General features: G+C 44.3%; 1 protein-coding gene across 1 annotated transcript in view; it reads left to right on the top strand.

The window, feature by feature from the left end:
• SORCS3 (sortilin related VPS10 domain containing receptor 3) overlaps positions 1 to 24,357 on the top strand; it is a 354,871-nt gene that overhangs the window by 5,616 nt on the left and 324,898 nt on the right. The window lies entirely within an intron of this gene.

The following is a 24,357-nucleotide window of genomic DNA, read 5'->3' as shown; positions in this document are numbered from 1 at the left end:
CTTGTCTATGGCATGTGTAGTGCTATAGTTTGCTTCAGCCAGGTCAAGTTCCTATATGATCCTAGGGCTTGGATTTTTCATAACAGAAAAAAATGTCAGCAGTGCATAGTTTTTATCTCATTGCAGTGCATCAGTGGGAAGTCTAGTATGCCTAAATGATGTAGCTGCTGCTTGCTCAGGCTACGCAGTTGGATTGATGCTTATAGCGTGATTCTGGCTCTGAAATCTTGGTAAGGCAGGGTAAAAACTGCTGAGAGACTGGCCTGGGGCCTTGCTTTATCCTGTTATTTAGCCTGTTTTGTCCAGAGGTCCTGCCCCACTGTGGCTGTCACCTCTAGAGTTGCAAGATTGGTTGCAAGATTCATGGTTGCAAGACTCACTCCAAGACTAGGAGTAGGAGATGTCTTTGGGACAGGACTCTGGTAGGGTAGTAGTACTACAGCAGCCAATAGTCACCTGAGGTGGACAAGATGCAGCTGAGCTTGCTGGTTGAAGAGGAATTAACTTGTGGCAGCAGCTACAGCATTATGTCAGATTGGGCATTAGGAAGAATTTATTCTCGAGGAAAGCTGTGCAGCAAGGCACCAGGAAGTTCTGGGAGTCTGCCTTTGGAGATTGTCAGAACTCGTGTAGGTGTGATCTGGTGGTAACAACCCTGCTCTTCTGTGATTCTTTTCCTCCTGCTGCCACTGGTACTAATCCCTCACCTTGTGTGAGCTCTGAGGGCTGTAAGTGAAAAGCAGGTTGTGCAAGTTCTCGCAGTGAACCTGTCTCTTCCGGGAATGATTCTTCTGAACGCTGCTGGCAGTGTTCTGGTGTGATCTGCTAATGTACTGGTGGTTTGATGCTGAGGCATTACTCACTCCCATGGCGAATTACAAGACAGGGAGGCTGATGGGCTTGCTGTGTGCCAGGTAGTTTTTCATTAAGATGCCTAGCAATGCAGTGTGTGATGGGCAGAGCGAGATGGGCAATATTTGCAATTCCAAGTAGACTGCTGTGCTTGGAAGGGACGAAGGGGAGAAAATGAATCTTTAGGCAGGCAATGCTGCATTTAGTTGTCAGCCATTGGTAACTGCTCCAACAGTCCAGTTGGATTTCAGTCTAAAGTGTTTACTCTTAGAGTGCAGCATGGTAACAAAGCATTCATATTAATTGCACTGTGTTTGGTAGCTATTTTAATTGCTATTCTAGACTGTTTCTTTCACAAATGGCTTTTAGTTGGGTTTTGGTCGTGTTGCTTTTGAAGGTAGGCTGCCTGTGTCATGATGTCTTTATGCATTTTCAGTCTTCCACTACTTTTAGTAATGAAGCTTGCCAATAAAATCCTTCTCCAGGACTTTGCCAATCTAGTTTTAATTAATAATCACATAGAAGATAGGGAAATAAAAAGGAATCTCTTGCATGGCAATTGCTTTTATGGTTGCACTGTGTCAGCAGAGCAGGACAGAAGTTCCTGGAAAATATTTTCCAGGTTATTTCTCTCTAGATTGGTTTGACTGCAAAGTCAGATCAATGTCCACTGGATGGATCTTGATGTTGCTTGTGGATCCTGCAAAGCTGGAAGGTTCCCTGGGCCATTACCCTGCCTAGCATAGCAAGCTGCTGATGTTCCTGGAGCTCAGAGCTCAGTAACAGAACTGCTCCTGTTCTAGATGCCTGACAGCAGTTTGCCTTCAGGTCTCAGTACATGGGCTTTTTTCATGCTCAGGGATGAGGCCTGAGATTTGTGGCTAAGCTGCCACGGTGATTAAAATGCAAACAGAAACAGCTATGTGAATCTTGTGTGTATATATATATATATAAATGGAAAACATTCATCCAATTAGATGACAAAGTATTTTGAAAATTGATTTGAGCAGATAATTAATATTAGGCAGGAGAACTTGTTTCCCAAAAGGGAGGTGGGATGAGACAAATATTTTCTAAAGTGGAAGGTTGTAGGAAGATGAAACTTCCTGAGAGTTCCCAAATTTATAGTTGGATTTGTAGTAGAAAGTTTAGAAAAAACACAAAACCAGTTCTGTGCACAGCCCTTCCCTCTCTCTTGCTTGGCTCTGGGAGATGGGAGTGTGACCCACAGTGTAAGCCGTGCTGGAGGCTGATCTGGTGATGTGCTTGGCAGGGCTCAACAGGGATTTGAAGCTGAAATAACCCTTAGCTGGAGAACACTGCGTTGTTGAAGCCATACCTGTGCATGCAACTTTTTTGGTTGGCTTAGACTCGCAGGAATTCAAGGCAAGCAAATTCCCAAATCTGAACTTCCTGTCAGTGTCTAGGATAAACTGCAGCATCTTTGTTAACATTTATTCCATGGAAAAAGAAGGACATGGCAGTATTTCCTTTCTTCTTCTTCTTCTTTTTTTTTTTTTTTTGGTGAGGTGTTGTGACTCTGGGAACTGAATAAAGTTTGCTGTGTGTTTGAGGAGTGTGGCTGCTTGAGTGTTAAATGTATTTGATAAAGAATCTGCTGTGGAAATGTTAAGATCAATTCCCAGTCCTTGTGGCCAGAAAAAAAAAGATGCTGAATAATCAAACCTCTCCTTTTATTTCCCCTCTCTTAGTCCTGAAGGAGACCTGATTGCTTTTGCACTGAAATGAGTAGCAAAGCCCTCTTACTCAAGGAGAATCCCTGACACCGAGGCTGTCACGATGTTTTCTCCCCTTTGTATTCTGCTATGTGACACAAATGCAGTAAAGGCAGATCTGCAGACTACAGGGCCTCTGTGCCCGAAATAGCTTCGCTTTTAATTAGCTACAGCATGATTTGGAAGCGCCGGGGTGCGGGCTGTGAGAAGGGTGCCGAGTTGCTAGTGTGTGGAAAGCAGAGCTGGGCGCTAGAGGGAGCGTGGGCATTTGGAAAGGAAGGAAAATACTGCAATGGATGGGGCCTGGGAAATGCATGCTGGAGAGATGTGCTGCTGAAATATTGATGCGAAAACCTGCTTGGAGTCATTGACTCTGTGAAACTCCTGCTGTCTGGGATTCCCTCTGCGAGAGAGGAAAACAGTCCTAGTGTGCACTCGGCTGTGGTAAAGCATTTCCCCCCTCCTTGCGGCTGGAACTGGCTTCTGTTTGGGTCATTTCTAATTGCTGCCAGGATTCTTCCTGAAGATAGGTGTCCCGGTGCCGGGGTCTCTTATGTGCTGCTGTCCCCTCCAGCCTGACTCATGTGCCTGTGAAACTGGTACCTCGGCAACTTCCAGCAGTGCTGCAGGGGTGGGAGAAGGGGTGGTGTTAATCTGTAAGTGCCAGCAAGCAGCAATCTGAATTCTGGCAGTGTGTATGTTACATCTCTTCAACTGCTGTGCCCTGTTTTGTCTCCAGAACTAGCTCTTGAGACAGCAGTTGTTAGACCCACTTTGCTTCTGATCTTCTCCCAGCCCTAAAGCAGCTACAGCTGGTAGGTGAGGGCGGAGGTCTTGTGCTTCATTGTTTCTCTCCCTGATGCCTGATCTGTAGAGAATATGCTTGTCCTGAAACATCCTGCTCTGGGGACTCCACAATATTTTGGCATACCTGAGGCTGTTCCTGTTTCTATTTCTTTTTCTGTCTTGCGACTGGGGGGGGTATAGAAGGGGCTGGAATTCATTGTGGCTTCTGCACAGTGGGATGCAAGCATCTCCTGGGATAAGTGGTTACACCTGCTGGCATGCTTGGGACTAAAATGGATGCTTGGGATTTAGAAAATCTAGCACTGAGCCACAGGAAATCACTTAGGTCAATGATGGGCTAAAGGCCTTGGGATCCTAGCAGCAAATGTTTTGGCACAGCTTCAGGCACTCTGCCAATCTGTAGAATGTGGGTACTGCTGATACCTTTTCAGTGGGCAGCAATGCTACTGCTACGCTCTGGAAATGCACTGAGCCCCTTGTGGGGATTCAGTTGAGGGAGAAGTTAGTGGAGCAAAGGGCTTGAGCACAGAGCTCCAAACTTTCAAGACAGAAATGACATGGCTTGAGTTCACATATGCTTCCTTGGGGTGCCAGAGGAGACCAAGATGTGCATGAAGGTTGCCTTCTTGGCTTTTGGACTTGCTATTCTGCCTAATGGGTGTGTGCATTGCTCCATGCCTTGGCTTCCTTATCTGCAAGGAAGAGTCAATTCACCTGCAGGGCTACTGTTGAGGCTTAAAATGAATGGATGCTTGCAAACGCTGTTGGGTGGAAGAGAATGTATAAAATACAATTATCTAGCTCTTGCCAGAAGTGCTGCAGGACCTCACAGGTGCAGGCAGGAAGGAGTGGGAGCTCTAACTAGTTATCTTCCTTTCCCTGCAGTTTGTGCTTGACTGAAAAATGCCCTTTAGCTGTGATCAGTGCCATCGTGTGCAGGTAAACAGGGCTGCCTTCCTGAAATGCTTATTTGCCCCTGTCAGAAGCCTGGGGAGAATTATTTCTGCACAATGTAAGGGCACAGTTTGTGGGTGTTGACTGGGTATTGATAGGTGTTTCTTTGTTCTAGGATTCCAATCCTTTACTGGAAAATCTTGCCAGTTTTGTACTTACAGGTTGAACAGACATGATCATACTTATAAAGCTCTTAGGCTGCCAACTTCAGCTGTGTATTTCAAAAGTTGCTAAAAGGAAGGTCAGTAGTATTAGTCTTATTTTGTTTTATTTTTGGAAAGAGAAACTGAGACATGCAAGAGAGGAGAGGTCTGCTCTGGGATGTGCTGCTGATCAGCACTAAAATTAGAAGGGAAGTTTTCTAATTCCTGTCTCTTATTGATATGACTTCTTAATAGCAAAGGACTTATTTTACTTTATCTGGCACCAGTCAGGTGCTAGGTGTATTTTCTTTGTAGAAGAGATTGCATGAATAAAAGGAAAAATAGGTGGGAAGAGGAGCTAAGAGGGAAAAGGACTCTCATTAATGATAGAAAAGTGGAATGTACTCAGCTAAAATCATTTATGGATTGATTCAGGTGAAGCACTGCAAAGTTCTGCCTGGAAGTGATTTAAAAGCATCTTTGTCTGCTGTTCTAATCCCTCTCCTAGCCTGCCTTCCCAGATTGAGTTGTTTCAAATTGCAACTGCTTTTGAACTGGATGATAATTGACATGTCAAGCTGTGAATTTGGGCTTCCATTGGAAATACAGAGAGAGGAGAAATACAGGTCTCATTTATCTGCTGTGGGGTTTGGGAGCTGGCTCTCAGTTATGTGGCTTCTTTGTAATGGGTTGCTACAATTTATGATGGTAGTCAAAGCATGGCTCATGTGGGTCTGTGTGCCTGTTTGTGCAGTCTTGTCATGGAAGAATGTGGTAGGATGGCTTTTGCTAGCTTTAGGAATTGTGGAGATGACTTTCCCCTCTTTTGTATAACACTTCATAAACCAAAGGGAAAGCTCTCTGCCCCACACCAGGTGTAGGTGGAGTCCTGAGAGAGCTATGAAATATTCCTTCTGCCCTCTTGTCAGGACCTTGTCTGGGTTTTCCCACATTAGTCTACTGCAAGGTGAGGAGCTGGGGAAGTATATGAAAGGCTCTTGTTCTGCCACCACGGCGTCTTTCTAGCTTTGTTGGTAGCATTTGATACTATAGCGAGAGCGTAGATGGGGATGCAAAAGGGTATCTGGGCTGGGGCCTCTGTGCTCCTGGACAGACCTACTGTCTAAACCAGCATGCAACAAGGTTTTGCTTACGTTGTGGTATCTGAAGCCTGGTGCAAGACATGAGACTAGTGAGCCTGCGTGTGAAGGGGCATTGATGACCTTGTGCGTGGGAAGCCTTGCTCAGAGCGTGTGGTGGGAGAAGCAGACATGCAGTTGTTCTCTGAAAACCGAATTTGCCATTGGAGCTGAAACCAAGTTTGTGCTAGTTTGAAGCAAGCTAGAATGTTTTGGTAAAAGAACTAGATAATGGGCAGTGAAATGAAAAACAATTGTGTCTCTTCGCTCACAGTCACGCTGGGAACTCTGGGAAGAAGAAGTGAAACATTCTCCATTTTGTCTTTCATTCTGCCTTTGCCTTCAGACCTGGTCACATCTCATTAACCTTGCTGCCACTAACCTTGCTCCCTAACCTCTTGGCTGCACCTCTCTTCTTCCTGAGAACTGGGGTAAGGTTGAGAGGGCAAGGGGAGATGTTGGGGTGGTTTGAGAGCCCCTCCTGGGGACTCAGGTTTCTGGGAGGGGAGTTGTGCTTCTGTATTGTTTATCCTTTGTATATTTCTGTATATAACTGTATATATTGTAAATAGCTGCTGTAAAATAAAATAGCTTCATTTATATTCCCAGAGGCCGTCTGAGTTAGCTGGGGCAAATTCAAAAGTGTGGGGGGTCGAGTAAGAGGCCAAACCATCACAGCCTTGCTGTGAAGCCTGGTGCAAGACATGAGACTAGCGAGCCTGCGTGTGAAGGGGCATTGATGACCTTGTGCGTGGGAAGCCTTGCTCAGAGCATGTGGTGGGAGAAGCAGACATGCAGTTGTTCTATGAAAACCGAATTTGCCATTGGAGCTGAAACCAAGTTTGTCTATGAGACAAGACTGCAAGGTGTGTGCCAGCCATACTTCTTGAGTGAAAAGTTACTTTAGAAATGAGAGGATCCTTGGCCAAGTGTGCATTGGCAACTGTTGGAGCAACACCATGAAAATGTCTCCTGTAGCTGCAGTGTCAGTATCAGGTATTACAGTGGTAGTAATAGAGGTGGTTGAACTATCATTGCCCAGACTTTTCTGAGTAGCTGAGCCTTAAACAGAAGGGCTTTCAGAACAACACGGGATGTGGAATATTGGCAGAGAAAGATCTGGCCAGGGCACTCCACTGGATTGTGATTTCAGCTGAAACGTGCTTTTGAGGCTCTTTTCATTAGCCACCCTGAGCACTTAAGTTACCTGGCCTGTGAGAGCTGCCTGCTCTCAGAAGGATCACAAAAGGAGTGAAATGCCTCCTCCTTTTGTTAGGCAACAGAAGTTAGCCAGCACTTACCTGCCTGCCCTTCCAGGACTCTTCGGTCTGTCCGTGTTTCATCTCTGTCACGATCCCTCACTCTGCTGTCCATTAGAAGGAGTAAACGGTGGCACAAGGAGCACTTGGCTGCGCATCGCAGATGCGCTGGAGGGCTGGCTCTGGTCGATACATTGATCAGCTGGAGCCCTGCCAGCTGCGGAAAATGGACACTGGGTGGCTTGTGGTTCAGGCCAGACGTTACTTTGGGATTTGCTTCTTCCCTCAGCTGTACTTAGGGGGGTTTGGTATCTCTGTGACCCTTTTCCCCCCTGTTGAATTAAGTTCAAATTGGTCAAGACATTCCAGAGTTACACCTCCCACGGTAACTCGCAGGCAGCTTGCAGCATGTTCTGTTGCTTCCAAACCTGAAACTGTTTCTTTTTGAGGGCACCCCACACTACAGCTACAGCATCGGCGCTAAAGAGGTCTTAATTTACTTAATTAATATTGTTCACTGTTGGGTTTTGCCAGCTTGCCTGGGAACTTTAATCAAAAGGCAGCGTAGCATTCTCGTTTTACTTGTACTGCATCTCTCTGTTGCAGGCTCATTTCTCCCTGCCTTTTCTTTCAATTAATTTAAGATTATCTTCACTACTTGTTCCTACCTCACTGCTACAGAGTAACAAAGCCTGCCTTTCTGAGTTGCCCGGAGGTTTTGTTCTGGTGACTTGGTTTTCCGTATGTATGGGGTTGTTGGTGGTTTGTTTTACTTTTAAGTCTTCTATTTTGCTGTTGTTGGTTTGTGTTTAGATTTGTGCTTCCTGTAGTGCTATTGAAAACAGGCAATAAACAATAAATTGGACCAGGGAGAAGATGTCCTAGTGAGAACTCAGAGAAAGGGGAAAGAGACAGGTCCAACTCCAGCACTGAAAGAGTGACATCAAATGGTAAATGGTAAAATAAAATATGGGATCATTTGAGAATACATCTGTGTAAAAGGAGAGAGTCTCATCTGTTTCCCCAAGCACAAAGGTTAACAGTCATGAAAGTGACTAATGGAGGCTGCTCTCAAACTGAGGCTTGCGTGAGCTGCAGAGATTTCTTCATGTCCTCATTTAGGTGAGAGGTGAGGCAAGAGCTGCTCTGCGGAACATGTGAGAGCACAAGAGCGAGTTGGTGTGAGTGTGAAAGCAGACGGTGCTGGGGAAACATCTTGTCTGACCTGTGTGGTGTTACCTATGGAGATGTAACATTCATTGCCCTTGGGAACTAGCAGGTTTATCAGTACAAAACTTGCTATGCTTGTGTTTGTCAGAATAAGCTACATGTGGGCCCCTGAAAGGAAGATAGGAAGGGACAGAGTGGATCTTCCTAGGCTTTTTTACTTCTTTCAAATCCCATTTCTATCTCTGTCTGCTTATTAAAAAATGTGCTTTAGAAATGTAGAAAAGACTATATTGTGTATATGGACCTGATATCTATGGAACTAGGTATATAACTATTAAACTACGTGAATGAGGAGTGCCATGTAACCAGTAATTATCTAGGGCCACAGTCTGATTCTGTTTGCTTTTTCATCTGATTTCTCTCTCCATCTACCTGTCATAGCTCATGTGCAATTGCAGTCAAGGGAGTGCAGGTTTTGAATAATAGAATCAACCAGGTTGGAAGAGACCTCCAAGATCACCCAATCCAACCTATCCCCCAGCCCTATCCAGTCATCTAGACCATGGCGCTAAATGCCTCATCCAGTCTTGAACACCTCCAGGGATGGTGCCTCCACTACCTCCCTGGGCAGCCCATTCCAATGGGAGATCACTCTCTCTGTGAAGAACTTTCTCCTAACATTCAGCCTATACTTCCTCCAGCACAATTTGAGACTGTGTCCCCTTGTTCCATTGCTGGTTGCCTGGGAGAAGAGACCAACCCCCACCTGGCTTCCTTCTCCTTCTTTGCTATGGCTTTGTATGATTTGGAAGTGAAGATTTTTTCCTGTGCTTGGCATGATTGGATCTTGGCCACCCTCACACATCAAGTTCCTTGAGTTGAATGTGGTTGTTCATGGGCTGAATTTGGAAATCTCATAAAGCTTGTGTCCTCTGTGGGTTCACTTCTGCTCTGCTGTCATCTGCAGGAAATGGGAGGGAATGGTAGCAAAGTGGAAAAGAACTGGGAATTACTTGGGGTATCTCCTTGAAACCTCTTCTGTCTGGAGCAAAAAATGTTTTTCAGAAACACCGTGGAGTTGTGAGATTTTGAGAGATAAGGCAAAAGCTGTGCTTAATGGTAAACATTTGGGAATAATCTTATCCCTACTACCTCCTGGTGTATGTGCAGCATCTTGCACTAATCTTGTGTCTTTAAAAGATGCTGTGTATAATATGGATGGCATAACCTTGGCTTTTGTTTTTGCCTGCATAAATGGAATTTGATCTTCCTAGAGAGGAGGTGACATGGACATGCCCTACCAGCTTGCTCTTACAGACCACAGGTGATCAGTTGTGATGGGGAAGATGTGAACTTTTCTGTTATTGCTGTCTTTTGGACACTGGCTTGCACTACTCTCTGTGGTGGCACACTGGTCAGTTTTTGCTCACTTTCTCCCTACTGAATGTGGAGCCAGAAGAGGTTTTGCTCCTTCATGGTGGTCCTTTGTGGTGAATTTGTGCTGACAGTGCTGGCTAGAGTGAAGTTGCTGTGGAGAGGAAAATGAATTAATGCAAGATGATATTAATTTTGCTATTCAGAACTCTTGCCAGCCCTGACCACTAATTTTAATAATATTTTGGTTCTGACATGGTCATGGAAACATTCTATGGATAATATCTACATCTAATAACAACCAGCAAAATATATGAACCATAATTGAACTGGAAGAGAAGATGTGTGCGGTCAGTATGCTGCTTGTGGTCAATATGTCGCTTGCCCTGTAGATGGGCTCAGGGAGCTCTTTCTGCTCTATGGCAGAAGGCAGTGGAGAATTACAAAGAGGCATTTAAGCATTTACTCACAAATCATTATTACCCAACTCACTGGGCTTAGCCACAGTCCAAACAGTGCCCAAATGCTTTCAGGGGACTCTGCCTTGTTGGACATAGAGACTTAATTCTTCCCAGCTTCTGGGGAAAGAGGCAGATAATCTCTGACCTTGTCTCCTGGCTTCTTCTGGACGGTTTGTATATCCAGGACTTCTAAGCAGGATGTGGTGCAGTCTCAGCACGATGTCACACTGGCCACACAGGCCGATTGTGTGCAGGCAGCCAGGGTTTGCTTCTGGTAACTCGTGGCAGTGGAGTTTACCAGCAAACAATAAGGCAGTAGGCAATTGCAGCAGCAGAGAGAGCAGAGAGGCAAAAGCAGGGGAGCAAAGCAGGTTGTTTATCTGTGTATCTCCTTTTATCAATGTGTGCTGAGATTAATTGCCCTTTGGACACAAGAATAGCCAATCAGGATGGCAGTTAGCCAAACCTTACCGTATTAGGCAAAGCCACTGGCTCACCTTTCCCCAGTTTGGGAAAAGCACAGGCCTTACACTAGGCAGGCACAAGCTAAGTGTGTGTATCTTACACCACAGGACCCTGGGCAGGCCAGACTCAGTGGCTCCAGGTTCTTTTGTGTCCGTTTCCCATGCTTGCCTCTCTGGTGGAGCAGAAAAACATGCCTAGGCAAGACAGGACATGTATAACCTATTTTGGGCCTATCAGGCCTACCACAACAGAAGTTGGTAGCTATTTCAGGTTCATTCTTTATTTAAATGCTCTCCCTCCAGAGACAGGCTTGTGCTTGACTTGTACTGATGAGAATGAACTTCATGGAAGGAATTAACACCAGAAGCTTTAGGAAAAAAAAAAGGTCCCCTGAGCAAGGCATGCACTTGAGCAAGGCTGGGAACTTAAGCAGTATTTTGATGCTCTGCTGCTTTGTGGCTAAGTCTAACCCCCCACTGGGAGGGAAGGGAGGAAAGCAATTATTTGGAGCTAGTGTGCAAGTGTCTGGTTAGATTCAGGTTAGATGTGTCGTAGCTGACTGATATTTGGAGTTGTTTCAGACAAGAACTGGGCAGAGAAATGTTGTTGGGAGGTTTTTCTCCTACTTACTTAGATTGGTAGAGTTGAATGGGTCATTCTCATCTGCCAGGGTGCGTGAATTACTGTCATGTCAGCTAAAGCTTTAGACCACCAGTTGAATGATCTGTCCTGCCATTAACTGAGAGGAGATGAAGGGTACTGGTAAATACATGCTGCCCTTTCAAGGGGTAACACTCAACTGAAAATATTAATGGTCCAAAATCTGCTTTGGTTTATGGCAATTTTATGCTGGTGTTGGTGCAATAGAGTCTGATTTATTCTTGTGTGAGTAGGATCGTAATATCAGTATTTCTCAGTTTTGCCAGTGTGGGTCTTTGTTGGAGCTTCTTGGCTTTGTGCCATTAAAAAAAAACCCAAAATGTCTTCTACCTCTGGATTTTCTTTTCCATTGTCCTAAGCCTGGGACAGTGGAAACGAGTTGCCTGATTTTGGGAGAACATGATTAAGTCTACATCTTGAGGGAAGAAGGTTGAGGTATTGCCACAGTGTGGGCAAGCATCTCTCTTCCTCTCTTGCATTGGTGGGAAACTTGGATAACCAGGTGCAGATTTGCTGAAATGCACCAGCGGTGCACTATGTCAGAATTAGCAATGCAGACATCAGTGTTCATTTGCTACTGGTGTTCATTTGGACACTTCAGGGTGAGAACTGCAGAGCTGGACTTGCCAACTCTCTGTTGCTTTGGAATACTTCTAATGAGAGATGTGCATATATAATGTGCATATATATTCTAACTGCTGATGTGCTGGTTCTGAGAAGAGACCAGTGTCCATTCTTAGTGCTCACAGTACCTCTCCAAGTCTTTCAGGCAAATGTGTCCTCTCAGTTCACTGCTTTGCTAAACATCTTCACTTCTTATGAGGGGCTGGTGTCTTCAGAGGTTGCAACCCCTTTCTTGAATGGAAGTTGGAGGGAAGGAGCAGTTGATAATAAACTAGCACAGCGGGCTTTTTAAAGTTGTACTGTGCTGTACTCTTGATCTGAGATTGCAAATTTTTCTGCACTTGGAGAAACAGCTGCTGTGAGGAACTTGTTTGGGTTTTCTTTGTTTTACACACACTTGGCCAGACAGCCAAGTGATACCTTTGCCAGACTGGAATTGCTGCTCTGGATCCTCATATTCCTGCTTGGAGTAACTTGTCACTGGAACCCTTTGGTCTCTCTTTTGCTCTAATAAGACTGCTGTGTTTTTGTAAATGCTTAATGTTGTGGGAAAAGCTTGCCTCCGTAAGGACCCTGGTCCGATGAAGACATGAGCAGCATGTTTTATTTCAAGGGCTTATTTTTAATCCTTCTGATGGTGGAGTAGGGCCACAATAATACCTTCAAAGGCAGTGGCATGCACTGATGGAATGCCAGTAAGATGAGAATCAGACCTGAATGCCTTCCTCTTCTGTGGCTGCTGGCAGGCTTGGGCAGGATGGAATTGGAAAGTCTCTTCAATCTGCATGGCTGTGCTTCAACCTGTGTTTCACAAGAGACAGCAACCAGAAATGCATTAATGCAAGTTACATTAGTAAGTGTCACAAGCAGCTGAGCTGTGTGGTGCGGCAGAGGATTTTCTCTTGAAGGGGTTGAGCAATCTAGGAATAGGATAATTTGCAAGTAGCTTTTAATGATGATGAAGGCTTCAACGGCAAAGTTCCACCAATCATTGTCCAAACAGCATGTCAAACAAATACGAGGCTTCTTTACTGCCTTTGTGGAGGTGATCCTTGCTTGTTGCATGGGATGTTCTGTGTTCTCAATCACTTTCCCAGCTTCCCATGTTGTCAGTGACCATCTCTAGCCACACTAAGTTGACCCTTCACTGGTCCTTGCTTTATGTTCCCTGATAACTCAAGTACTACTGGCCTGAGGAGTGCAGCCAGTGCTTTACAGGGTCTTGATGAAAACATAGAGAAATCATTGGGGCGTTGGCTTAGGAGTTAAGGCTCCTTAGCTCTTGAGGCTGAATGACTTAAAGTACAAATAGACAGTGCAGTAAAGGTGGTGTATTTATTAGAGCAGGTTTCCATTAACTCTTCTCCTTGACAAGTTAAATATCTTTAGCTGTTCCCGTTCGTTGTCATACAAGGTATGACTCAAAGCCAGTGAGTTCTTTGCATTTCTGTTGAGTTTAATAGGTGTTGGACATGTGCCCAGGAACATAAGATCCTGGATGAGACTTCCATTCCCAGTGTCACATATCTGACATTGCTCAGCAGCACAGCTGTATCTGACACTGAATTTTATCTGGCGTATCTAGCATCTATCTGGAATTAGGTATTTGTAGTACACACAATGCTGTAACTTACTGCTCATCTTGGTGCTCTGGGGTGTGTGTTATTGGGGGGTTGACAGAAGGGAAATAATTTAGGCAGGATCTCTAGCCCCCATGTTCAACCTGAGAAATCTCTCCAGATTGTGACTTGGACTAAGCATAGACTTTAAAGAAAGTCCAAACCAGCAGAGGACCAATGCAACCAAGCAGCCTAATAAAGCCCCTCACCTGGCTGATTTTCAAGGTATTGTTTCTGGGATTTTTTTTCCCTTTAGAAAAGCTGAGATTTTTATTTTAAAAGGTTAAAGTGAAACACTTATAATGGTATGAAAGCAAAATCATCAGGATTTACAAGATACAAAATCTGCTGTTCTTATTAAATTGCTGTTTTACTGTAAAATTAGGATCATAGGATGTTAGGGGTTGGAAGGCATCCACAGAGATCATTGAGTCCAACCACCCTGCTGGAGCAGGACAATACTATCTAACACAGATCACAGAGGAACACATCCAGACAGGCCTTGAAAGTCTCCAGAGAAGGAGACTCCACGACCTCCCTGGGGAGCCTGTTCCAGTGCTCTGTGACCTTTACAGTAAAGAAACTCCCCCTTGTGCTGAGGTGGAACCTCTTTTGCTGCAGCTTACACCCATTGCTCCTTATCCTATCACAGGGAGCAAGTGAAAAGAGCCTGTCCCTCTGCTCCTGACCAGCCTTCAGATACTTATAAACATTTATCAAATCCTCTCTAAGTCCTCTTTTCTCCAGACTAAAAAGCCCCAGGTCCCTCAGCCTCTCCTCACAAGCCATGCCCTCCTGTCCCCTAATCATCCTCGTAGCCCTCCGCTGGAGCCTCTCCAGTAGATCCCTGTAATTCCATACTAAAAGGTGATTTTCCATGCTATGCTGTATCTTGGTGTAAAATCAGTGAAAAGAAGGTCTTGGTATTTATGTGCTCCTGTTAGAGGAGAGCAGTAAGCTCCATTGATAAAGACAGATTGTAGTGTCTGGCACAGGTGCTGCGAGTAAGGTTGAGTTGTTTGGTTTAATTACAGGAATTACCTTGCTGATATTAGCTTGTCAGTCAGCAGAATGGATGCTTATATTGAAGGTGGACAGAAAGTTACTTTAGAGAGGGGATTTCTTTTTTTCTCTATGTGGTTTGTGGTTGTTTTTTTTTTTTAATTGAGAATTAAAGGAAAAAAAGAACAACCACACAACCTTTTCAGTTTGATGTGATGTTTTATTTTCTTGTTTGTGATTTTTTTCCCCCTAATGATTAAAACAAACAAAAAAAGCTTAAAAGAATAATAGAAGTTGACAAAAAAGTAAAGCCTAACTGTCTCTTTGTGTGTGCTGCTTAGAAATGCCTCATTTTGTGGCTGGTTGGGTTGGAAGGTTGGTGTGTTTTAGGAGTGTCCTCATTGTACTTCAGATCTAGATGACATGGTCCCATTGCTGAGATCCAAGAAAAATATTTGGCAAATGCTTTAATTTCATTTAAAGACCTGAGGTTTTTGTTTGTTTCCCTTACCCCAGGGTTAAGTGGCAACTGAAATAGTTGTGAATGCTTTGGAGGTGATGGGGTCAAGGCTGCATATGCCTTACTGTGCACGGTGGAGAAAAATATATGAGCTTATCCTTTAGCCTTTGCACTAGCTGCTGACATGTTGCATCCTTTTGTGCCTCAGTTTCCCCACCTGTGACAGGAAACTGACTTCCTTTGCAGAGGCCTCTGAGACCGACTGCTAAAGAGCACAGGCTCAGCACTGTTACCTACAGCTCTTGGCAGCTGAGATGCTTTTCCTTTCTCCTCACGGACTCAGGCACTGGCATTGTGGCATTGTTCAAGGCATTGTGATAGATGCGAACTGGTCTACTGTATTTATCTAATATTAATTTTCCTGGGCTGCATAAACAACATAACAAAGTTGTGAGGCTTGTGGCCTGTGAGGTTGTGATCCCATCGCTCTGCAGGCGGTTGTAGTCCAAGAGCTGCTGCTTGGATGTTCCAGCTGAATTCAATTTATGCTTTGCTCTTTGAAATGTGGAAAACATATGTGGAGCTGGAAATCTGTCCTGGTGCTGGGAGGAGAGTCCTAGTCTGATTATTTAAAATGAATTATTTCTGATGAAATATTTAGCCCTTAAACAACACATTTAATACAGCAAATTGTGTTTTATTTATTAATGGCTGTTGCAATGAGATTTGGAGAGTCCTACTAAAACACCCTGTTGTGATATTGCAAAATATAGTAATGACTGTAATATTTTGTTGAATTATTAATATCCACTGTGCCTACAGAGCTACGGAAGTGCCAGTTTCAAAATTGCTTTTATCTGAAGAGTGATATGGGGACATTATTGGGCCTTTCTAGATAGTTTTTCAAACTCCCCACCCCCCCTTTTGTTAATTAAAGGGATAAAATGAAAGCAGGAAGGACAGTCCTGTGTTGCCACTGTTTAACTTGACTCTCTTCTCCTTATTGAAACACACCCAGGAAATGTGATGAAGATGATTTCTGTCTGCTGGAGTTACATCTTTTTGCTAGGAGAGGTTCTTCATAGAGGAAAGACTGCAGTTAGAGGGAGAGGTGTGTAGGAAAGCCAGGCACAGGGCTAAGGTCCCCACTGCTTCAGCAAAACGCCCTTGTCTTACAGCTACCGTCTGTACAGCCAACTGGCATGCTTGTACACTTCATCCATCCCTGGGTGGTTACTGTCCAAGAAAGACAAGCAGAGCACTTTTAATCTCTGTGGACCAGATTGTCTTCCACTAGGACAGATGCTAATCTGTTAAAGTGTTGGCTTCCAGCCAGTGACTGTTCTCTGTTCAATTTGTGGCTGTGGCCATGTGAATGAGGGCAAATTCCCCTGTAGGACTCCAGGATCCACCTCAGGAAGCATGCTGCTTGCTCATTTTATTTCATGTGGTGCTCAGGCAGCTCCTGGATGGCCTATACATGGCCTGGTGTGGGAATGTGATGATTTTGCTCTTAATGCCACCCCAACAGACAAGTGCAGGCCTGGTTTAGGATAAGGGGTGGTCCGAGGTTGTTCTCTTTTGGTATCTCATTTCGAAGAGAAGGTTTAGTCAGATGGGTGCAGGCTTTGATGTGCCAAGGGGTTTCTGGACCAACAAATCTTCCCTGTGCTGTTTTAGTTTCTAATACAGGCCTAGCAAATGCAGAGCAAAAGTGATATGAAGGGAAGCATCTCTTCAGCAGTTTTTTTCCCCACTTTTTCCTTCAAATTTGTCCGAGGTCTCCCTGGACTTTATTTGGGGCCTGTAATACCAGTACAGGATGGTGAAGATATGGGAATATACCAAGATTTTCCTTATCCACATCAAACTAGTTCTCTGGAAACATGTGGTTAAGCCACTTGTCCAATTACGCCTTGCCCTCTGGTGTGGCTTGCTGGGTTGCCAAGCAACTGGGAAAAGCTAACTAGTGGCCACCAGTGTGTTTTCCTTGTGTTCCCAATATCTTTCAATCTTACTGAAGTCTCCAGTTGAAGCTGTCTATCCTAAGGTAGTCTTACTGGATATTTGGGTGTATCCTGAGACATTTTGGAACATGTAATTCATGAGTTACAACTGGAGATGTTGTATTTGGTCTGGTTGGGATGGAATTAATGTTTCCCACAGCAGCCCTCGTAATGCTGTGCTTTGTACTGTTAGCTAGAAAGGTGTTGGTAACATATCAATGGTTGCTTTTGCCACTGCTGAGCAGTGTTGCACAACATCAAGGCTGCCTCCCTCTGCTCTGGCAAAGGCCGGTAGGCTGGGGGTGGGAAAGAGTTTGGGAGGGGATATAGCCGAAAGAGCTGACCCCAGCTGACCAAAAGGACATTCCTTACCATACATTGTGCTCAGCAATGAAAGCTAAGAGAAGTGAGGAGATGGAGAGGTCATTTGTTATTGTTGGTCTTTTGAAGCGACCACTAAGCACACTGAGGCCCTATTTCCTGGGAAGTAGCTGGACACTGTGTGCTGGTGGGAAGCAGAGAATGTTTGCTTTGTTTTGCTTCCACATGTGACCCTTGCTTTTCTTTATTAAACTGTCTTTATTTGACTCACAAGGTGTTTTTTCATTTAATCTTGTGGGATTGTTTAATCTGGAGAGGGGGAGGCGGATGGAAAACCTTGCCGTTGTCTACAACCATCTAAAAGGAGGTGGTAGTGAGGCAAGGGTCAGTCTCTTCTCTCTAGCATAGGGTGATAGAAGGACAGGAAACATCCTCAAATTGTACCAGGGGATGTTTAGAGTGGATATTAGGAAAAAATTCTTTACTGAAAGAGTAAGATACTGGAATAGGCTGCACAGGGTGGAATCACTGTCTCTGTAGGTATTCAAGAAACATGTAGCCATGCTACTGTGGGATGTGGCTTAGTGGCCATGGTGGTGTTAGGTCAGCAGTTGGACTCAATGATGTTAGAGGTCTTTTCCCCAGCTGAAACACTTCTGTGATTATTTTCTTCCCCCTACTATGGAGGAGAGTGGCAGAGTGGCTAGGTGAGCATCTGATAGCCAACCAAGGGCAACCCACCACAGATGTACAGAATACAGATGTAGTCCCTATTTGATAATAAACTAGAAACTCTTATGGAGGGAGATTCAAGTAAGAAGAAGGTAAAGTGCTATTAGCATCCTGGGCTTTATGGAGTACATATCTTGAGGATAAACTCCTAGTTGTATATCTTAGAAATCTTTAAGGTGATCCAATAGGTTGCAGTAGGCATGTCCAAAGTTGCCTGCATCAGGATGACCAACTTTTGGCTCCTGAAATTAAGGATTGTCTGATTTTTTTTTTGTTCAGGAGCCAAAGAATATAGGTTGCAGAGAATTCATGGGAGGGAGAGCTCTAGACTTCATCTGAAGACAACCAATTATATGTTTTTTTGCAAGCCCCATCATGGGATAAATTTGGACTTTGTCTGCAGCTCTCAGAACTAGTAAAGTCAAGAGAGTAATTCTGAGGCAGATCAGGCAAAACCAAGGGGAGCAAGGGTAAAATAAACTCAGCATTACATACAAACCCCAGGAAAAGATTGTTAAAAACTTTCCCTTTTTTGATATTTTCTTTCATCTTCTATTTCTTAAAGCTGCTCTTAATCTTTGTCTTCTAGAGAGCATACCTGAGTCTCTCAGCAGAGCTATGTTTATGAAACTAGTCTTAAAATGGCATCTAACATTAAACTGTCATAAAAATGTATTAAGTGGTAGTAATATTGAAATGAATAAATATACCACCTTAACCTTGTTAAGAGGAACATTAATTTCCATGTTCTTTTTTTCAGACAACCCCTTTTCTGTAGGAAATCTACTGGGAAAGATGGAATTAGTGCAGTCTTATTTCTAAAATCCTGCTGACAGTTTCCCTCATGTTCATCCCTGAGGGAGTATGAAGCAGTAATCTAAAGGCAAAGTCTGGAAAAGAATTTTGTTGCTGAAGGATGGAGTCATTCATTCCTGGACCATTTAATTACTTTCTGTACCAGAGAGTTTTGTTCTGTTCTTGCTGTCATCTGTGGGGTTGCAGTTTGCCTTTAAAGAGGAACTTTTGGAAGACTTCAATAAAAGACAGAGTCAAGCACAAGACTGAACAGCAGCAGCCTGAGTTCTCTTTTCATTGTTTGTGAGTTGATCAGGAGCACAGTACAACATATCAGTGGTGACCACTTGTTGACTCATACACTGCAGATAAGTCTTGAGAGCAGGGTGAAGATGAACATTAACCTATGGTGGTTTCTAGGAGATGATTAGTTTTTCTTTCCAGTTCAAGAATACAGTCTCCAGAGAAGGCATGTGAATTCAAGGCTATTTCTAGCCTAGACAAGAAGGTACATTAGCTTGCTTACAGAACAGGGGCTTGCTCAGCTATGGAGAAGGTGAGTGTAATGTGGAGGCTTAGCAGAGAGATTAAAATGGGACTCTTGTGAGAGACAGATGTTTTAGGGTGTGTAAGTCTTCACATAGAATCAACCAGGTTGGAAGAGACATCCAAGATCATCCAGTCCAACCTATCCCCCAGCCCTATCCAGTCAACTAGACAATGGCACTAAGTGCCTCATCCAGTCTTTTCTTGAACACCTCCAGGGATGGTGACTCCACCAGCTCCCTGGGCAGCCCATTCCAATGCCAATCACTCTCTCTGGGAAGAACTTCTTCCTAACATCCAGCCTATACCTACCCCAGCACAACCTGAGACTGTGTCCCCTTGTTCTGTTGGTGGTTGTCTGGCAGAAGAGACCACCCTCCACCTGGCTACAACCTCCCTTCAGGTAGTTGTAGACAGCAATGAGGTCAGCGCTGAGCCTCCTCTTCTCTAGGCTCTTCTCTTGACCAAGATGTGTTTTCCCCTCTGTTAGCTTTTCCATCAGCTGTTGACCTCTCAGACATATTTAAGGCATGTACTACCCTTCAGTGTGCTAAGTACTGAAACCTGCAGTCTTGGTTACCAACTTTGCAGTTGCCATGCTGGTGTGGATGTGATTACCTTTGTTTAGATTAATGTATTTGAAAACAGTCTGTGGAGCAGAGGGGCTTCTGGCAACTGGGATATTGCTCATAGCAGAGGTGGAGTATGAAATTGACTTTACTTTTTAGTTGGGAGGTTTGTTTCTCTCTCTTCCTAAGTATCCTGAGCAAAGGGGAAGAAGATGTGAATGGCAGTAGACACAAATGAAACTTACCTTTGTTATAGCACTGAAGAAAATCTGCCGGGAGAAATGTAATGAAATGCAACAAGGACAAGTGTAGAGTCTTACATCTGGGAAAGAACAACCCCATGTACAAGTATGGGCTGGGAACTGATCTGTTGGAGAGCAGCACAGGTGAGAGGGACTTGGGGGTCCTAGTGGATAGAAGGATGACCATGAACCAGCAATGTGCCTTTTGGTCAAGAAGACAAATGTTATCCTGGAGTATGTTAGAAGGGGAGTGGTTAGTAGGTTGAGAGAGCTTCTTCTCTCCCTCTATTCTGTCCTTGTATCCAGTTCTGGGACTCTCAGTTCAAGAAGGATAGGAACCTTCTTGAAAGAGTCCAGCAGAGAGCCACAAAGATGATTAAGATAACCTATAATTTGTAGTTAGGCACTCTTAAGGGTAGTGTGAACAGCAGTGTGATGATAGAAAGACCTTGCTTCTCCAAACATCTTGGAATTGTTCGTGGGGTCTCTCTGCTCTAAGCTGGAGGAGCTAAATCTTTTCCAAACTCAGAGCGGTGGTCTCTGTAACATGTGCTGTGTATTTCTGTGGGTGGCAGAGGTGCAGCCATACTGCTCTGTTCAGTGTGTTGGAGTGGTACAGAGAAGAGTATACTTTGGAAGGGAGTTTGAATTTCAATTCATGCTTCTCTTTTGAGTCCACTCTGTATTGATACTTTGCAGAGGAGTGGGGTCTGTGGTCTCCACAGCAATGTGAGTATAAATAGGTGAATTTTGCAAAGTAGGGTCTCCTGAGCCTGACAGTTGCATCCAATAGTTTCTGTCCACCCACACATCCTCTTTATTCCAGGCCCTTCTTTCTGTGCTGTATTGTCTGTAGCAGTAGCCTGGGGAGCAGTTCCCTGGTGAGGGAAAATGACAAGTTTTTCTCCAAGGATGGCTTTTAGCTCCCCCAGGGCTGTGGCTGCCTGATTAGTTGATCTGCCCCCAATCAGCATCTAGGGGAGAATTGGTGCTCTCAGCTGAGCTCCCTGGCTGCTGATGAGAGGGTGCCCTGAGTGCCTGGGGAATTTGAGTGAGGCTGGTAGAATACTGCAAAGGTGAGAGGAGGCAGGTTCGTTATAGGGCTAGATGATGATTCACTTGGCTTTGAACAGTCCTACTTCAGAACCATATGTAGAAGGAAAGCACCAGAGGGGCTAGAGCTAACTTCGAATTCCTTTGGGTGTTTAACCCAGAAAGAAAATACAATGGTAAGAGTGAAAACTTTCCTGCCTGTACTAATGACCTCTGACAATGATGTGTCATCTTCTGGTGAGACAAAGGGATATGTAATGAGTGAAGGGGGGGAAAAGAGACCACGATCATAGTAGTGGCTGGGTGGTTCTGGAAGGTGAAAGAAAGATGGGAGTAGGGAAGCCAAGTGACAGTGAGATTTGAGTCTGCTAGAGCTACAGAAAGTGATTCCCAGGACAGGACTTATTGGCTTTAGGCAACTTGGCAGGACTGTTTGGTCAGTCGTGCTATCCTTAGGCCATCTTGAGGCACTCTCTTCCCCAGAGTTTTCATATTTGAGGGAGGAATGTGACCTACCCAGCATCAGCATAGCTAAATGTTCCTTTATGGTGAGCCTATTGTCCTCTAAGCTCGCCAAGTGCCAGATTCCCCAGTGGGGACCCAGAGTACAGAACTTGTTTAACTACAAATTAATATGGAAGAAATCTTGAAGCTCATGGCCCTGCTTAACCTCAGAGTTGTTTCTCTGATGGTAACAAACGTGCCACAATGACTGCACAGAGGGACTAGGTAGGTATTTGGATTTGTCTGATCAGCACTGCAGAGTGTAATAATCTGCTGTGAGGAAAGGAACTACTTCAGCTCAGTGAGACAAAACTTTGTAGCAAATGAACTTTCACTTCTGTGCAGGGGTTGTCAGAGAACTGAAGACAGTAAATAATAAGATAGAAGTTGTATATAGCTTATCTGGACTATAAATAGAGGGCTCTAAGTAAATGATGTGCTGAGTCAACATACAATCCTTGATCTCTAACTGCTCTGGGTAGCAAACTCTTCCCTCTTGCTTGTTTGCATGCTTGTTGCTTATGTTTTGCCACCAGACATTGGCAGTCTGCTTCCACTTGCTAGAAGACAGATTTTGCTTATCACTGCAAGAGGCTGTGATGCAACTGTGACCACCCAACGTTTGGCCTGAAGCCTTGCTTCCTGAGAAATAAGAGGGTTGACTCATCTTTCTTTGGCTTTCACTTTCCTTGTAGTCTTAGGCTGTGAAATGCATTTATGCGGTAATTGTCTCAGCCAAAACATTACCCTTCTTCTCTGGTTTCCAGATGATGTCTTGTTTGTTTTCCAGGTTTATATGCATGTTACTGGGAATGTGATGGAATGAAGAGATTATTGCTTGTTGGAGAAATTCTTGTTAGCAGAGCACACAAGAATTGATAAACAATGAGCAACCCGTGCTGGGAATGTCCTTGAATCCATCTTGGGAGTTTAGATAGCAGGCACAGGGTAGCTTCCCCCCACATGCAGCTGCAGGGGGTGGAGTGCAGCTGCAGGTGGGCAGAGTTTAGCCAGCCCCAGAGGCTGACCCTCAGATTGTTATGGTATGCTGACCTATTGATGCCTTACATGTAACTCTGGACCCTCTGACTGTAACCAATCTTAAGCTGAGCACGCCTCTTGCTAGAATGCATATAAGTCACTGTATCACGGAAATAAAGTGGATTTGTCCATCTAACCATATTGGTGAACAAAGAGTCATCTTCCCATAGCGCTCCACCGAACGTGTTCTCCAACAATTGCTGGCTGTATTTCCTTGCTTAGACTGTAAGGGTATGAACACAGAGAGAAAACAGCCTGCTTGCAGGCATGAATTGTTTAGGGAGACAGAGAAGGACCAGCCCCTCTTAGTGGAGCCAGCTGGGTCTGGTCTGAAGCAGGTGCTGTGAGATGGCTCTGTCCATGTGCAGTTCCTTTCATCTGTGTAGCAAGCCTCTCATGCAAAGAGTATGAAAAATGTGAATGAAGTTTGTAGTGTGACTCACGCTACATCTGCCCTGTTGAGCTATTCCCCTGTAAGTTAAGCATCTCCTTTCAGTGGTGTTGTCCTGCTATGACTTAAATATGGAGTGCAATCTGTAAAGAGTTTGAAGTGTACAGCCTATTCTATCTTTGATTCAGGCAAGAGAACACTTCGGAGAACTTGAGTTTCTTCAGGGGAACTCTAGTGTTGCTCTTTGATCTTGACTCTAAGACTCAGGGGAGAGGAGAATGATTACAAAATCACTGTTGATACATTTTTCAATGTAATCAGTTCTGCAAGAAAATGGGAAATTTCTTGAAAGGTTTCAGTTTTAATCAAAGGATTTTATGATGGAGTAAGCTATGATTTTTTTTTTTTAGGAAATTGCTTTGATTTTTGGCTGTTCAGTGCTGGAAAAACTTTTAAAGTATTTTGAGCAATTTGAAACCTTGTATGATAAATGTTTACAGAAACGGGGGAAATGTTGGAGTGTTAAATGGGAACATGTATACTTTGTGATCAGCTCCACTCATAGATAAATCCATCAACATATATAATCTGAGCTAGGGTGTTTAAATATCAAGTATCATGTGCTGGGTGTTTATATTGAATTGCCTACTATCAATCTAGAGGGTCAACCTTTAAAATGTCAGAGGTTTAAATAGTATGTGTTGATAGGGAGCTGAGATTTGCTCAGAGTGCTTGCATGCAGAGCAGGGTGCCATGTTTCTCTGTGTGGTACTCATGGCCTGGCTCTTGCTAGCAGCATCTCTTAAGTTATTTGAGCTGTCAGCCCTGTGGGAGTTTGGTGTCGCATCTGTGAGGTTTTCGGTGTGTGTTGGTTGGTTTGTTTTTTCTCTTTGTTTCCCCTCTCTCTTTAAAAAAACCCCAACCAACCTTATTTTAAAGATGCTTGTTAGCCAATGGCTGTAAAAAGTGTGTTATTAAGTCCTTCCTTATTTCCTTATCTGTCTTGGGTTTAGGGAGTGAGACAGATGCTTTTTATGCCTCGCCAGAGGACTAAAGGAAATGCTCCACACAGGATTGGAAAGAACTAGAACTTTAAATGGAAGCACTACTTGCAACTAGATAAAACAGTATAAAAGCACTTAAAATAGACAAATTCATAGTCAGCCTTGGCCAAAAACCCCAAAACCCTCCCCAAAAACCTCCTTAGGCCAAAGCTTTCCATCCATAGTCCACCTCAGCCACAGCTCTCAAAAATACTCCTTAGTTAGGCCAAAGCTTTCCACAACCTCCCTCCGAACCAGGCCAAAACCGCAGGTCACAAATGCCTCCCTGCCTCCATCATGCCTCTCTTAACCCCCCATGCCTGAGTGACTCAGCTACAAATGGTGCTTGCCAGCTCCAGGGTGAGCCAGGCTGCTCCAGGCCCCAGCTG

This window comes from Pogoniulus pusillus, chromosome 6 (genome assembly GCF_015220805.1).
Source record: "Pogoniulus pusillus isolate bPogPus1 chromosome 6, bPogPus1.pri, whole genome shotgun sequence".
Lineage (NCBI taxonomy): Eukaryota > Metazoa > Chordata > Aves > Piciformes > Lybiidae > Pogoniulus > Pogoniulus pusillus.
The sequence above is the reverse complement of the archived record's forward strand: the minus strand, read 5'-3'. Positions and strand labels throughout refer to the sequence as shown.